Source organism: Leptosomus discolor, chromosome Z, assembly GCF_034619465.1.
Source record: "Leptosomus discolor isolate bLepDis1 chromosome Z, bLepDis1.hap2, whole genome shotgun sequence".
NCBI lineage: Eukaryota > Metazoa > Chordata > Aves > Leptosomiformes > Leptosomidae > Leptosomus > Leptosomus discolor.
In genome coordinates, this window is record NC_141419.1 from 87648464 (window position 1) to 87665145 (window position 16682).

The following is a 16682-nucleotide window of genomic DNA, read 5'->3' on the forward strand; positions in this document are numbered from 1 at the left end:
TAAAGCTTTGACTTACTGGAGTAAGAATATTTAATAGGTTATCTATCATGGCTCAGTATCTCTGTGTAATCTAATACTGTGAGTATATTACATGTCTGTCTCTAATAAATTTTGAATCCCTTGAATAACTACTACCAATTTTGTCTTGAGGAGTACAAGCCTTAAAGGTAAAATTCCTACATGTTTTACAAAGGTACATCCACGGTTAGGCAAAGGTCAGTAGGGGAATGTGGGGCAGCAGTCTCACCCTGCCATGTGTATTTGTATTTACGCATATGTGGGGCTGCATAGACACAGAAAATTCTGCATAGAATGAGGCTGTGAGCTCCGTCATGTGTATCGAAGCATGATGCGGTGGTTGGTAGGAAACACGGCTGTACCAGTTGTGTTGCAGAATAACTTGTCACAAGTTACCCTGTTAAGTCTCTCCAGGAAGCACAGCAGAGAAGGAGAAGCAGAACAGTCAAAAAAAAAAATTTACAATGGGCTTGTTTTACCCAGTGGTTGCATATTGTGTGACTAGAGAAAAAGTGCTATAAAGCCAGCTTGTGGGTGGCCCTTCAACCTCCGTTATTTTCTGCTGGGATCTCCAGTGTTCTTTCTGTTGGGACTGAGGGTGAGGGAAGCAAAAGAAATTGTTCCATCTGTCTTTTTGTTCTTTTTCTTTTTTTTCCTTTTTTTCCTCCCCTCCCCTACCTATATGTTGTCATTGGTTGTTTTCAACTGCCAGTGATTCAGGAGCAAAAAGTGGCACGGTCGGTCGTCTTTTTTAGGGGGAAGAAGCAGTAATTGCTAAAATAGTAAATTTGGAGGAGCAGAGTAGGGGGTTGAGAAAGAGAGGCGTGGGCTCTCTGCTTTAATATGAAAGACATATATCCTTTTGGGAAGAAATATTCCTGTTCTTATAGAAGGTTACCTGGCTTTGTTCTTCTTGTGTGCAATCTTGTGTAAAAAGCACTTTTGCAAGGCTTTGGGGGAATAATGGCTTTGGAAATGGGAAGGAGGAACAGAGAATGGGAATCTTAATACCTCCTTACAGAGTGGGGGTAGCAGCAAAGAGAGGCAGTATGGCTAAATGGCCTGCCTTTTGTAGTCAGCAGAGGTTTTACTCACAAGACCTGGTGTCATCAGTGGATGGTAAAATACCGTGGTTATTATGAAGTATCTGAAGCGCACACATTTAAGGAGTCTTAAGGGAGTCATTGAGAACAGATTGCAGGTGGCTTGTGTTAAAATAGATTTTTGTAACCTCTTCAGCTGATGTGATGATTCTTGGTAATAGTGAAGCTACTTGAAGTGCAGTATTGGTGTCCTCCTGTCCTTCCAAACATCTGTGATTTAGAAGGGACTCAGCCGGAGGGGAAGAAATTTCACTTTGGAGGGTAAAACACCTAACCCATGTGGCTTCTGGAGTATCGAGCAGTGATGCAGGTCACCTGCATGGGTTCAAACATGAAATGGCAGGCGCATTGCGTGGAGAGGAGTTCATAGTTCATCTACATACAGACATTAGTCAGTCAAGCTGTGTGTGAGGTGGTCCTTTCCAAAGTGGATTAAACCGTACCACAGGGAAGTACTTAAATTCAGAATAAAACCTTGTCACAATTAAAAGTTGTGCAAAATGTAACAGAGCCACTTTGAACTCCTTCCTTTGGCAGAAACGTGTTTGTCCTAAATTTTTCCCAATCCCTCTAATCAATGGTGGGGGATCAGAAGATGGCAATTTTACAGACTTGCTCTGAGGCGGATGTTCAAGTCATAAACTACGGTGCATGGAAAGTAGAGCGATGTGAAGGGAAGGCTGCGCCAGTGTGGGAACTCTGGGGAGCTCTGGGATCAGTTCTTCCGTGGGCAGGCTGTTCGGGTTGTTCCAGCCTGTAGTCATCACAGCCACATAACGGTACTTTCCCCATCTTGCTGGGTGCTTAGGCATTAATAGGAATACGTAATGGGGAAATCATACAGATACACATTCCACAGTGTCAGACAAACTGCTTCATCTGTCCTTGATCTATAAAATAGGAAGACTTTTTGTGCAGTCCTTTTTTCAGTGCGTCTTCTTTCATTGGGAGTCAGATTGTGAAGTTAATTGTAACCAAAGGCTTTTTTCTCCCATGTCCTTTTAATGTAACATCTCTCACTGATTAGAGCCTGAAGAACCCATACTGCGAAAGAAAAATGGGTTGTTTTTTTTCTTTTTTGAGAGGTTTCTTTTCTGACACAGTCAAATATAAACAGTTTTCTAGCTAAAATGGAACTAATTAGGGAAAATCTCTGCTTTTAACAAACCATTCACAAACTACTGCTCTTTGAACATTAGATGGGATAACAGCTTCCATGGCTGCTTGCAGGTCTAGAGAGGTGCTTACTTACCTTGCCTAGGTAGTGATGTAGCAGCCTGTGACAGGGGCACCTGTGTCCTCAGGACAGGGACAGAGCTTTTTTTCTCTTCCATAAGTACTGTATTTGGTTTCTTTCCCCATAGCTGGTGTATTGGGGTTTTTTCCCCTGTGTATGGTGATGTCAACAGTACTCGTTCAGTCCCGTGAGCCGTTTGTTGCCTTTCTAATGCTGTATCAACTGACATACCAGGGAGAGATTTCTGACGAAAGCACAAGCGGTGTAGCAGCGGTGGCTATTCCCTGAGGTAGGCAGCTTCCATTTCGGCTTAAACTTGGGCTTTTTTTCCCTTTGGCTGTCCCTGCTGGGAGCCGTTCTTGTGTGAGTAACTGCTTCACTTCTGATGCTCAGGTCTGATCATGCAGTGACTGACGCGGGTACGAAGTTTTCTGACCCAGCAGAGGTGAAGGGGTTGGTTGGTGCTGTAATGATTATCTGATTCATTCATGAACCTCATGGGCGAGGACAGCAGCATGCGTGGCATGAAGCTCTTTCTTTAGAGGAGTGGTTCAGACGAGGTCTCTGAACAGGTTCTGCCAAGGCAGCATTACACTGAAAGCTTATTCAGTTTGTTTTCCAAGGGAGAGCACAGCAACAGCCCTTGGAATAAGAAATGAGTGCGTTTTAAAGTGAAATACATGGTAGAGAGCTGGCTACAGGAGCTGTACTTGTTGAAAACCTGAATGGGGAAAAAAAAATGTGGTTATTTAGTTCGAAGTCCACACAATTTACTGAAAACTGTAGGTGGTATCTTTTCAAGGGTATTGGGCTGTATTGCATTTATCTTTTCCAGGTTGCAAACAAGATGCCAATAAAAAGGTGCTGAGTGGCACCTTACTCTGCAACAAGGAGATGACAGGTCTTAGTTCTCATTCTACTTCGAAGTTTTGAAGTTCGAAGTAGTGAAGACACTACTTTTGAAATAATAGCTCAGAGACTTTGTGTAACAGTGCTGGCTGTGGCTTTCATTGTCCCTTGGCCTTGAAGATTTTTCACTTTTTGAACTTCCATTTCCCTCCCAGCTCGGTAAACTCAGTGGTGCAGGACCCGTTTTTAACTTGTCTCACACAAGAAGCATCGTAGCTTGGGGCTTTAATTTTAGATGGATCTGGGAAGTGCCATTGTAATCTGCCAAACAGCAATGCGTTTTGATTGCATTTTGCATTCAGCCTTAGTTTGTTGGCTTGCATTTGTTCCATGCGTTAGAGTTGAAAGATGCCTGAAGAAATGTATTTGCTGGAACTCCTCCTGTTCCTGTCAAACACCGTTCTGGCGGTTCTCTCCATCCTTCTGTCTTAGAAAGCTGTAGTAAAAATAGGGAGAATGAAAATGTTTTTTTCCTCTCATTAACTAGCCCTAAAGTTCTGTACCTACAAAAAGAAAGCTTAACTGAAATACAGCAAAATAAATGATCGATTTTTCAGCTTAAGCAGGCAATAGCCACAGGACACGTCGTCAGGCATTTTTATCAGTGTCCACGTATTCTGCATCTACGTCATCCAGCTTAATGGGTACCTGATCCTGATTTAATATGCTGCAACAGGTAAATTCTTTTATTCAATGAAGAGATATAGCCAGAAGGACAGCTAAAAGCTGTACTTTTTTTCTAGTTTTAACACCATATGGCTTGTAACTGGGTGTGTACAAGAACAACTGAGAATTACAAGTCCCAATGGTTATTTTCTCATTTACAGTTAGAACCATACAATAAGCAAGAAGACCCAACTCATTTAAGACTTGTAAATCAGACACTCACAGTTCAGTCTTATATCTCCATTATGTATGTAAACAAAAGGCTTACTTAGCGTATGTTTTTCCACTAGTTCATTGTTTTGTTGCCCATGTTAATATCCCTGGTTATGTACCTACTAATGCTCCTCAAGAGCATTTCTATTGTTGAGCCTTTTGTTCAGTCATAAAGATTGTTCTTTTTTGTTACTCATTTTTTTTGCAAATACAGTTCTAGTGCATAACTATCGTCTCTTGCCATTTTTCAGTTATGGTGTTGGTGCTAGTGCAAGGGCGAGAGTGCTGACCTTGGACTAGAATACCTCTGAAGATACGATCACTGCTCAAATACTTGACTACAGTTTACACAATGTAGATCCCATACTGTAGTACGGGAGCATGAAAAAGGAATCTGGGACCATTGCAGTCGGTGCTGTACAGACACAGATTTGGGGCAATTAATCCTACTAATTAAAGCTGCAAGGTGTATGCGTGTTCTAATCCTGTAGATTACAGTATCTGCAGGATCCTGTTCAGTTCTTTGCTGCCCTTGGATAACTATTGAATAGTCTTTTCCTTTGTATTTGTCTTGTCAGGCAAATGAGTAAGGATCATCAGCCTTAGCTTTATGTGGTGATATTTGTATCACAGATTAGGATTTCTAGAGGAAGTTTGTTTAAGGTAGGTCCCAGATGTAACCAGTATCCCCTTGGACTCTAGCTATTGCTCTAGAAGACCATGAGTTACTCATATTTTCCATGTTCTCCAGCCTGCCATGGAGGTCTCGGCTACCCCAGGCCCTTTGAAATAGCATTGTGTGCTTAGTTTTAGCCAAATTTAATCAAGTCTTATGTGCCTACCTTAGGACGAGCTGACTCTGAGACTATTAGATTTCACTAACTGTACTGAGTAGATTTCCACGGACCATGCTGGGAACTTAGATGCAGGTATTTATATGATGCTGAAATAAACACATGGCAGTTCTGTTTTCCAGTACTGGCATATTCCTCTCAAGGACAAACAGAGGGCATCCCTAACTGCATCTCCCAGTCATGGGAAGTTTGGATAATTTTAAGTGAGTCTGAGGTCCCCCTTGTTGGCAAGGGGAGAGGTTCAAGGCACCAGACTATCTGGCATGCAGACTTTATGTTACTCTCTGAGCAGTGGAATTCACTGTGAGATGTGGGTAAGTGTGCATCCAAATCACATTTAGGCTTTATTTGACTGTATAGTCACAGACTTGTTTTCTGAGGGGAATCATAGGTAGAGAAATGTTCAGAGAAAGGGTTAATCCCATCATGTTTTCATCCAGCTGGTTATCTTGAAAAGGTTGTTGTTTCCATGAGCCCAACTTCTGCAGAAGTTCAGAGCTTCACATGTAGTAAAGTATTAGGAGTGCAGCTCTGTCGCTGAACTGAGATACTTTTCACACATTGAAATGTCCTTAAACTTAATTAGAGTGAGAGGTCTGCCCCCCGGAATCGTAGGAGGTGGTGGTGTCCCAAGGAAACAGACTGCTTTTACCTAAATTTATTAGTGGAGGATGTTGCAGCAGAGTACCGCCTTTTAGAAATGCCATCTTCTCAGGAGCTGGAGCAGAGTCAAATGCATTTCGCACAACTAGGCACATCAACCAAGCTTAAATCACAGAGTAGATAATTACATTGCCCTAGGAAATCATCTAGCTGTTCGGTTATGCCCCACTTTGGGCTCTAAATCTTCATGTGGCATCCAATTGCCGTGGTAGCTAGGCTTCAGATGTGCTCACTCTGATCTCTGCTCTTTACCTGCTTTCAGGTGTTTTGTGAAGCTTGAAATAACAAACATGTTCAGGTCCTGGTAGTGGAAAGATGCCAGGTGAGGCATAAGTTATTAATGTTTATAAGGTATAGATTTGCATTAATTACCTGAAGTTAAACATGAATTTGTACTGAGTATGCAGTTTTTGATTGTCTCTTGAGGATTTTTTTTTAATATAATTCCCCTCCTGTTTTGTTTAATTCCATAAAATGCAGCATGATTGAGGGTGGGAAAGAGGCTACTTTTCGTAGACTTATGGAATCATTAGGTTGGAGGAGACCTCTAAGATCAGGTCCAACCATCTATTCTATTCTATTCTGTTTATTTATTTATTTATTTGTTTGATTGTTTTCAATCTGAATAATTTAAGAAAGGAGCTTTACTTGAATTTGAAATCATTACAGTGAATTTCTGCTGGCACAATAAAGGACAGACTTGATCCCAGTGCTGCATAAATATCATGCCAGCTATTTGCCATTTCATATGTATGAACAGTTTATCCAGTCTCCTTTAAGTCCTATATATCCAAGTGGTTCTTATTTCATCTGTTGCATCCATCTGTGTTGTCTTCTCTTGACCTTTTAAATTTGTAAGCTCTTCTAAGCAAGGATCATATCATTACGTTTGCATAGTGCTTCTCACCGTACGTCTGGAATCTCTGAGCATTCCTATAATACAAATAATTATGGAAGAAACCTGCTATCCAAGCCCAAATGAAAAGACACATGTAAATAACATAGCCAGATCTTCATAGTTTAGTTAACTGTAAAATGTGACAGGACATTGATAGCTGCATAGAAGACAGGAGGAGCCCTCTGAAGAAAATGTGTACTTTCTGCTGGAAATAACTCACCCATTTTCACTTTGGTCAACCTGCAAATATCAGAAAAAAAATCAGAGTTTTGCTTTCTAAATCAAAATGAGAAGAACTGTCAGCTGTTAAACCGAACTGTATAAGCACCCTGTGAAATCCTTCCAGTCAGCCTGCTGGACGGCGCCAAATAACTTCTGGTGGAGAACAAAACCGTTAATATATTTAGATAGCTTACCGTTATGTAGGATACAGCCAGGAAGAAATGTCTTGTCTAAAACTTCTGTCAGAAAAATCTTATTGTTAAGATGGCAGTAATGCATCCCTGTGAATTTCTGACTCCGCACCGTGAAGCTGTGTGTTGCATTGCAAAAACAGCCCAGCTTTGTCTGTAACAAAATCGTAGAATCATAGTTTGGGCTGGAAGGGACATTTAGAGGCCATCTAGTCCAACCCCCTGCAGCGAGCAGGGACATCTTCCACTGGATCAGGTTGCTCAGAGCCCCGTCCAGCCTGACCTGGGATGTTCCCAAGGATGGGACATCCACCACCTCTCTGGGCAGCCTGTGCCAGTGCTTCACCATCCACATTGTAAAAACTGTCTTCTTTGTACCTAGTCTAAATCTCCCCTCTTTTGAGTTTAAAACCATTGCCCGTCATCCTATCCCTACCCTCCCTGATCCAGAGTCCCTCCCCACCTCTCCTGCAGCCCCCTTTCAGCACTGGAAGGCTGCTCTAAGGTCTCCCCCAAGCCTTCTCTTCAGGCTGAACAGCCTCAGCTCTCTCAGCCTGTCCTCACAGGAGAAGTGTTCCATCCCTCTGATCAAAAAATAGTTGTGCCTTTGTCCCTGAGTGTATTTTGAGCGCTTCTCATTCTTTTTGAATGAAATCCTAAAATACTCCAAGTCTTACCTCATTCTTAGTGTAACACACCTCTTCTGCCCCTCAACGAACAGCCATTTCTGATCAAATCCCATGGGGTTTTGCATCTACTAATCTGCATGTCAGAAGGTAAACAAGACATTATTGGAAATATGGAAAGAAATAAAAACAGTGAAAATATTCACAATAAAGCAGTCTCTCTGCATGTCTGTCTTGTACAAGGAGATCCAACTACTTCAGACTCCTCCAAGCATCTAGTCATAGGTCATGGTAGCCAATTTGGCTTTGAAAAGCAAGTTACATAGAACAAGTAGGTGGTGAAAGCGTGGCTCTTCGGCTTCCTTCTCCGTTTCACAAGCCAGGAGTCTCCAGCCCTTGGACTGCTTACTTTGCGTATGTATAAAATCGCGCCCACAATGTTGATAGAGGTGTCTGAATTCGTCTGTCATTGCATAGACCAGCATGTGAGGGTAGAAGGCTTTCCCATATTCTATGCTGCAACTACCTCACAAAGAAAACCACTTGTAGGATCAATACATTTATCAACATTCCATCTTTACACATACATTTCTGTCCTTTTTATCCTTCTCTTTTTTTCCCCCCTGTCATTCACTTTCCTGTTTTGTCATAGGAAAATAATTGAAAGGGGTCAAAAATGCTAATGCAAAATAAATTTTTCTTTCAGTTTTTGTTTAAGAAACCAAAGCAAAAACTGATGGAAGAATAGGGGGAAGCATTTGAAAGTGATTCTAATAATAATGATACTACCATAAGGAAAAACTGGCATTATACAACCCCATCTGTTAAACGGCTTATTCAGGAACGAGATCTCAGAGTTCTAGTATGTAGTTTTAGGGAAACATCTTTTCATGCTCAGTAGCAGTCAAAGAGCAATTGAACATTAGGATTTGTTAGTAAAGGAACAGAGAATGTACAGAAAACATCCTCATACCACTGCGTGTGTGCATGGGCACCCACACGCTGAAAGCAGGCAAAGCTGTGTTTGTCCAGTCCCAAAAGGGATATATTGGATCTAGAGAATATGAAGATGAGTAAAAAGGATAAGCAAGGGAACAAAATGACTCGTATCACAGGATCAAAGCTGGACCAGGAAGCTTCAGCCTAGAAAGGAGATGGCTGAAGAAGGATGTGACAGAGGTCTTTAAAATCGGCAGTACTGTGTCCAATTCTGGCCTCCCCAGGACAAGAAAGACACAGACTTACTGAAGCAAGTCTGCGAAGGGCCACAAAGATGATTAAGTGTCTGATCCAGCGTTCCAAGGAGGAGAGGCTGAGAGAGCTGGGACTGTTCAGCCTGGAGAAGAGAAGGCTCTGGGGGGATCTTACCAGTGTGTATAAATACTTGGGGGCAGGAAACAAAGAAGAGGATGATAGACTTTTCTCAGTAGTGCCAGTGACAGGATGAGAGGCAATGGGCACAAATTAAAACACATGAAATTCAGGCTGAAAACGAGATTTTTTTTAATTTTTTTTTTTTTTGTCATGAGGCTGGTCAGACATGGGGACAGGTTGCCCAGAGAATCTCTAAAGTCTTTCTCAGGGAGTGTAGTGATAGGACAAGGGGTAACAGTCTCAAACTGGAAGAGGGGAGATTTAGATGAGATATTAGGAAGAAATTCTTGACTGTGAGGGTGGTGAGACACTGGAACCCATTGCCCAGAGAAGCTGTGGCTGCCCCCTCCCTGGCAGTGCTCAAGGCCAGGCTGGATGGGGCTTGGAGCAACCTGGTCTGGTGGGAGGTGTCCCTGCCCCATTGCAGGGGGTTGGAACTGGGTGGTCTTTGAGGTCCCTTCCACCCCAAACCATTCTGTGATTCTATGATTCATCATTGGACATGCACAAAACCCAACTGGGCGCAGTCCTGGGCAACACCTGCTCCAGGTGACCCTGCTCGAGCAGGAGGGTTGGGGTAGGAGATATCGAAACGCCCTGTCTATCCTAAGGTATTCTGTGGAAAATCCTGAGTAATGTGGAAAAAAGTGAACGAGAAAGGGTTGTTTTTTCTCTTTCTTAAAGAACAGATGGTATCAAAAGGAAATTAGCAAGAGACAGGTTTGAAACAAATAGAAGGAAGAGCTTTTTACATAGTGCGTAATTGTGAACTACAGAGCTCCTTGTAGTGTTTTGTGGATGCTAAACAGCAATTAGATAAATGCATGGAAGGAACATTCATCGAGGTCAGTTAAACACAGTATTACCCACGCTTCTTGAATTTCCTGAAACTGTAAGTCATTGGAAACTGAGAGAATACAACAGAGAAATATTAATATATTCTTAACCTTCTCCTCATTCTTCTTTTCACCTTTGTTACTGCTCACAGCTGAAGACATGACACAATACAGCTGACCTTGCATAGTTGGTTGCATGTTTAGAAGTATAATGCATGTGCACTTCGTGATCCATTTCATTGCAGATGCTCTGTGAAAAGAACATGAGAGAAATGGGTGACTATCTTAGAAAAAGAACACATGCCTTCAACAAAAAAATTATTTGCATGGAGGCCAGATTTGTTGAGCAAGAAAGTTCCATTCTTATGTCTGCTTTTGATGAATGCTGCATTTTGAGACTTTTTTTAATTGGTATTTAATGTATAATACAGGATTTTCCATACTGAAAACTGTTCAAGCACAAGTGAAAATTTAGTACGCTTTTCAGAGGCTTGGTGTAATTCTGAGGCATGTAAGTACAAATAAAATTACTTAAATAATTTAGAGTCAAATGGGAATTAGGAAATCTGTTCTTTTTGCAAAACACAGGAGTATAGCTGTGTATTAGGAGACTGAAGAGTTTCCCATTTTAAAAAGCAAATTGTACAGTTTTAGGAAAATCTGGAGCATATGCTAAAGAAATGGTTCATCATAATTGATTCTTAGGCAAAATAGCAAATAACTGGATTTGCACAAGACAGAGAACTGACAGTCTCTGTAATGGACTAAAATTGAGGAGACTGAGCCTTGGAGGGTATTTTTGGGTTTGATTATGACAAATAAAGCAAATCAAAAAGCAGCCACAGTCTTGTCTTACAGTGCAGGGAAGGAAAAGTCTGGGTAAGAGAGTTTTCTTATTTCTCTTTTGGCTGAAGACCTGTGTATTCAAGAGAAGAAAGAACAAGTGGAAGTGACAGGATTTTGTGCAAAAAAATCTGTACAAGGTTGAAAATGTTGAAAAATTAGACAGCGTGGGGATTAATTGAAGTCTGGGCAAGAAAGTTCTCGCTTGAAGATGAGAGCAGCTGTAGCTGCCTTTGAACTGATGTCAGTAGGACACTGTGATTAAATGCATCTTGTTTTTAAAGCTCTGCCGGTCCCTGTGGAGCCGTGATTAGGAATCCAGATCAATTATATGTCGGTATTGGTTTAAGACTGCTTTTTTCCTGCTGTTGCCTGCATTGCGAGCCTTTGGAATGCAATGATAAAAAGGAAGAACTCTGGGTTACTAACCTGGAAAGGCTGTTAGTTTTGTTTGGGTAGGAAGATCCCCATGGAATATCACACCTATTTCTTCCCCTAAGTTCATTCAGGATAGTCCAGCTCTTTGTTTTGGGGTTGTTTATTTTTTCCCCCACATCTGCCCAGGGTAAGTACTGGCCTGTTGCAGTCAGCAGCTGAGCCTGGTGTTTGCTGTGCCTTCAAGCTCTCGTGAGCTTCATCTGGAGGGCTGAACGCAGCTGTAAATGTTCCAAGTCCGTTTGTCTGTAGTGTGATTGCTTTGATAATATTCTTCCACCATGTGTGATGACAATTAAAGAACATTTAAAACATCGGGCACAAAAGAAACGTGAGGGAGCAGTGCTGGATGCAGGAAAAAAAAATACTTTCATTTGAATAGTGAGATCTCACAGGAAGACAAAGTAGGAACCTGAGTGCTTAAAATGGCTTTTAAGCAGAATTTGACTTTCTGTGGTGCTGACACCAACCACTGAGTCAGGCAGGACTTAGACAAATCTCTCAATTGCTCTCTTTAACGTTAAAGTTTGTGCCTCAGGATAAGCACAATATTATGCCTGGTTTTCTGGATTTAAACACTGAAACTTGAATCAGGACTCTCAGAGCAGGTGACCCTCTCAGTTTGTGACAGGCTCAATCCGATGGGTTTTCTCCAAGGAAATAGAAAAAAGTGCCCTTCAGGAAACTCAGGACACCATGCAGTCACACCAGCCGTGTCGCAGCGGTTGTCTGCTACTGATAAAAACTTCTCCAGAAAAAAGGAGGGCCAAAGGCTGTCCCCTTTCTGGGCTCCAGGCTGCAAACCAGGAGCTGAAGTCCTTTTCGTGAGCACTGCTTCTTTCCATAGGCTGTTCTGTGATTTCCCTCAGAAACCTTTCTACTGGGTGACTAAGTGAAAGTCCATCATTACTCAAGGGGCTAGAGCAAGGAGCTGGCCAGAACCCTCTGTCTGGCATCATCCACCAAGCTGTCGGACTCCTTGGTAATTAAAGCTCACAGAAGTAGCTAGTTTTGATGACTGATTGATATTAATTACCTTTAGGATATAATCCCTCCTGTCTCTGACTGTTCAAATACTTGCCTGAAAAGTCAAGAGAGAAAAAGAGGAAAAATCCCCTCTTGGAAACTGTTTCCATAACCATTATTCTTAGCCCATTGGCAGCTGATTATTCACTGTGTGTGAGCTCACATTATCGTACATTGCAGAAAAGACGCCATGAAAGATGTTATAGATAGCATTTATGAACACAAAGAGCTTTGAAAAACCAGTTTTAGTCTGTAACAGTCAAGTCAAGCCTACACTCCGGTGGGTCAATTGCCTCTCATACACTTTGGACAGACTTTTGTAAGACTCAGCATATTGTGATTTTGTTCTCTTTAATCATTCTTCCATGGAGGGACTTACTATGAAAGCAAACCCTGGCCATGCTGACAAGTGGAATAGAGGGTGTTGGGGTTTTCTGTCTGTCCCAAAAGAAGTCAAAACTACAGATATATTTGTACATGAATATTTAGTTCAGGTTTGTTTTCAGAGCAACATTTTTAACTGGTGGGGCTGTTCTGTTCAGCATATTAACTACGGTATGTGGCAATATATTTGCTACAGGAAAAAAATCCAGAGTGACACGGTGGTACATGAGAGGCTGCTCTGGGAGGAATAGTTTTCCACTGAAGGCAGTGGAATTCTGAGATTCCGCTATAATCGTGTGCTGTGGGCTTACAGTACGTAAAAGAGACCCTTGTCAAAAGGAAATTACTGTCTGCAGATCACATGGTCCGAGAGACATGAATAATGGTGCGCTGCTTCCCGGGGGAATGAGTTACTGGCTCAGCACAGGGGCCAAAGAAAAAGGACTGATTTAGTTCTGTTTCTTCCTAAAGCATGAGGAGAGGACACCTGTGCTGTGGCTCAGAATACCTGTTTTAAAACTTACTCACAGTGACCTTCCATGTGAGATTTTCTCGAGCAGCAAAACCAGTTTAGGATAGCCTTTTCTTTCCGTCGTTCCAAGGGCTTGTTCTTGCCTCTGTATGATATTGTAAGATTGTGTGTGATTAAATCATCCACATTAACATAAAGCACAATAAAAAAATCCATGACTCTTCCAAATTAAAAAAAAAAAAAAAAAAAAGTGACAGGAGAATGGATAAAGAAACGGGCTAAGAGAAGAATTTAACTCTGAGAGGTGAGAAACGTAGTTAAAGTATTTATGGTGGAAATGAAGACATGCCTTGTTAGCATTTAAATGCACATAAATCAATTCCTGTGCGCTGCTTAGAGCCCCCAGAAAGCTGTGATACGAGTGGAGAAGGCTCTCTGCCTGACAAGGAGCGCATGTTCCCCCTGAGCAGTGTTACGGGAGGAGAGGAATACCCCAGAGCTCCTCCTTCCCCAGCCCTTGGGGAATGTCTCTCCACTTTGGAATCATGTAGCTATTTCTGGTCACACATTGCTTCTTGTCAATAATAAGGATGTGTCTGCTCCTTCCATGCAGCAGCCTGCAAGCATCTGCTGTCTGTTGTGCCCAGCCCCTGAAGAGCACCATTGCTGGAGTTCTCCCTGCTCGTGCAAATGAAACTGAATGCAGCGCTGTGGTGCTTCCCTCCTCCAAAGACAGCTGATCTCTCCTTTTCCAAACAGGTCCAGCTCTTTCTCATTATCCTGCTGCCTTCTAAGGGCTTTCTGGCAGTGGCTGAAATGCTTTGCAGAAATCTCGTCGTGGGCTTAGAAAATCGGTGCCCATTCAGCTTGATGCTTAGTCATTTAATTTTAATTATCCAATAATCCAGTGGGACAACTCAAAGGCATAGAGTCGTTTAATGAGATGGATTAAACTTCCTGGGAACAAGGGGTTTAATTGCCATTAAAAGCCATTAGGCTTCTTTATTTGCCTCAGGCATGCCAGCAAAATTGTAGGAGACTGCTTTGGAGTTTGAGTTGGGTGAACTAAAGTTGTTTTCTATGAGATGTGCACATGTTGAGAAAGGTAAGCAAAATACCACAGAATCGGTCACAAAAGGAGGAAAAAAAAAAAAACAAAAAAAAAACACCACAACTGAGAAAAAAAGCGATGTAGAGGAGAGCCCAGAGAGAGTTCTTGGGTTAAATTGTGGCTTCAAGAGGCCTGTTTTGCATAAGCAGCCGTGCTACTGCTCTTTCTGGTTTGTGGAAGAAGAGACTTGATGTGTTTTTTGTGAATTCGAGGAAATAAAGCAGCCACAATAGAAGAAAATGGCAATAACAGCAAAAATGAATCAACAGCAGTAAACTCAATGTCTTATTCTAGCATCATCATGTTTTTTCCCCTAAGAATAGGAGAATATATGCCTAGGACACTTCACATGACCCCAGTGTTGGTTACGTCAGAAAGGGGTCACCATTTAGAAACCAGGTTACAGTGTGTTCAATGCTGATTCTTGGTGAATCCATTGCTGAGGTCTCGAGATATTGTAGTTCATGGCAATTTCTACAGTGTCTCATCACAGACTGGGTAGGTGGATAGACTGAGACAAACAAATTTAATGTAACACAGTGATCACCTCTCCTTTGCTTGCTTACAGCGTGAACTTTACATCCTTCTAAGTGCAAACCGAATCCAAGGGAGCATCTTTTGGACACCCAAAATAATGCACTGGATCAACTTGTTCTTCAACCAGTAGAACTGCTGAAGAACTGAAGAGACTGGTCTGTTTTGGAGTAGTCGCTCAGCTGAATTTTCTTGTGCTTGTTAAAGTGCAAATAGCAACACAGTTTCCTGGGTTTGTTCTGTTGGGTTTTGGGTTTTTTTTTTCCCCAAAGCTAGGAAGTTCATCAAAATTTCTGGTGCAGCTTCTCTGTTTAATGATTCTTGCTCTCAGATTACAGCTGGTTTTAATCAGTGGAGAAATTAATGAGGTCTCCCTTCTTGGTTAAAGATTCACTTCCATACAAACATACATTCATATAATATCTTTGAGACCACCCTGATCCACCACATATCATTGAAACTGGCCAACAGTTTCAGCAGTTATACTGTAAAGAATGGACAGATGGGTGAAAAATTATAACATAAACCCTCCAGCTTCAGTATAACATCACTAAAAATGTTATTCTTAGTTTTGATCTCTGTCAAACAGAATTATACTGGCTAATTTCTTCCCGGCCAATCCCCAAAATAAGGCCTATTAGGAGCTTGAATATTATAAAAAAATAATTTATGAACCCAACATGGTGACTTGTTGAAAAATGCTATTTTATTGTTTTGGATCCAGAAAGAAAGCCTTCATCTCTGATAGGAAGCATTAGCCCTCACTTCTCTTCACCTGCACTCAACAAACTATTTCATTCCACCTTCTGTTATTGTTAATGTTAAATTTAAAATAATCAGCATTGTCTGCAGTTTCGCCTTCTGAGGATGCCCTTTCCACTGTCCTTCAATGTCCTTTGAAGAGCATGGGGCAAAGCTGGCCAGTAGTTCCGTTGATGCAAATGTAAAAATATCTGTGATAAAGTCCAGACCTATCCCCTGAACATCCTGGACTGCAATTTACTGCGAACAACTTTAGCAGTCTGAGCCTGAGGAAGGTTTTAAAGTCCTGCTGTGCAGCTTGAGGAGCCTCTCAACTTTACAGCCAGCCCAAACAAGGCAAAGAGCTACGCTTCGCTGGGATTACAGAGAGTTCAATCAAGCTGCCACTGCTATGACAGCTCTACCCAGCTTTGCAATTCTGGTGCTGAGCATTCCGATAAATTACTGTTTCTGAAGCCTTGATGGTTTGTGATTTCACATCTCCCACAGAGGATTCATTTTTTCAAGGTTCAACATCTGCAGAGAGGCTGAGTGGCTGTATGTGAGGACATCGAGGAGACATAGAGACAAGGAGGCAGAGAATGATCCCTCCGGCTAAGGCAGGGATACAGTTACCGGCACAATAATCTCTTTCTCCCTGACAACTGATGGAAAAGCTCCATAATGGAGCAGACGTTCCCTGAACTGTACAGATGTCACATTAATGCCGTACCCAGGTGTACAATGGAAGCTAATTGAGGCAATCGAGCAAAAGATTGGTGCATTGCAAAAGATGTCAGTCCGGCACGCGGAACCCAGGTGTTCCGTGGGAACTAATTAGATCAGGGAGCGAAGGCGAGAGGAGGCTTTGACAGGGGAGGCAGGATCCTTGGGAGAGAGAAAAAGCAACAGAAAGGAATAATTAAATTAAGGAGTTTGGTACGGGAAGGAGGGGGGGGATAGTGCTGACAAAAATGCGCAGCGTGTGGCTTTGGGGCAGTTGGTAGGATTTGATGAAAATCCCAGCGATGATGTGCAGGGAGGGCTGTTCCTCGCTGAGTCTCCCCGGTGCCGCTGGCGTTGCTGCAGCAGCTGCTGGGTGGCAGCGTTGGCAAGAAAATTCTTCCTCGCGGAGCCTGGGAGTGCAGTCTGGGAGGGCTGGAAAGGACTTGGGAGGTCCAAGGATGTGTGCTCTACAATCCCCATCACCACCGGCTGAAAACTTCCTTGAGAAGACAGGCAGTAACAACAGTCCTTCTGATAGAGGCAGGGTTCTAAAGCGTTCCTTACTCCCCCGTTTTGAGGTTACTCTCCTCCGTGCACAAG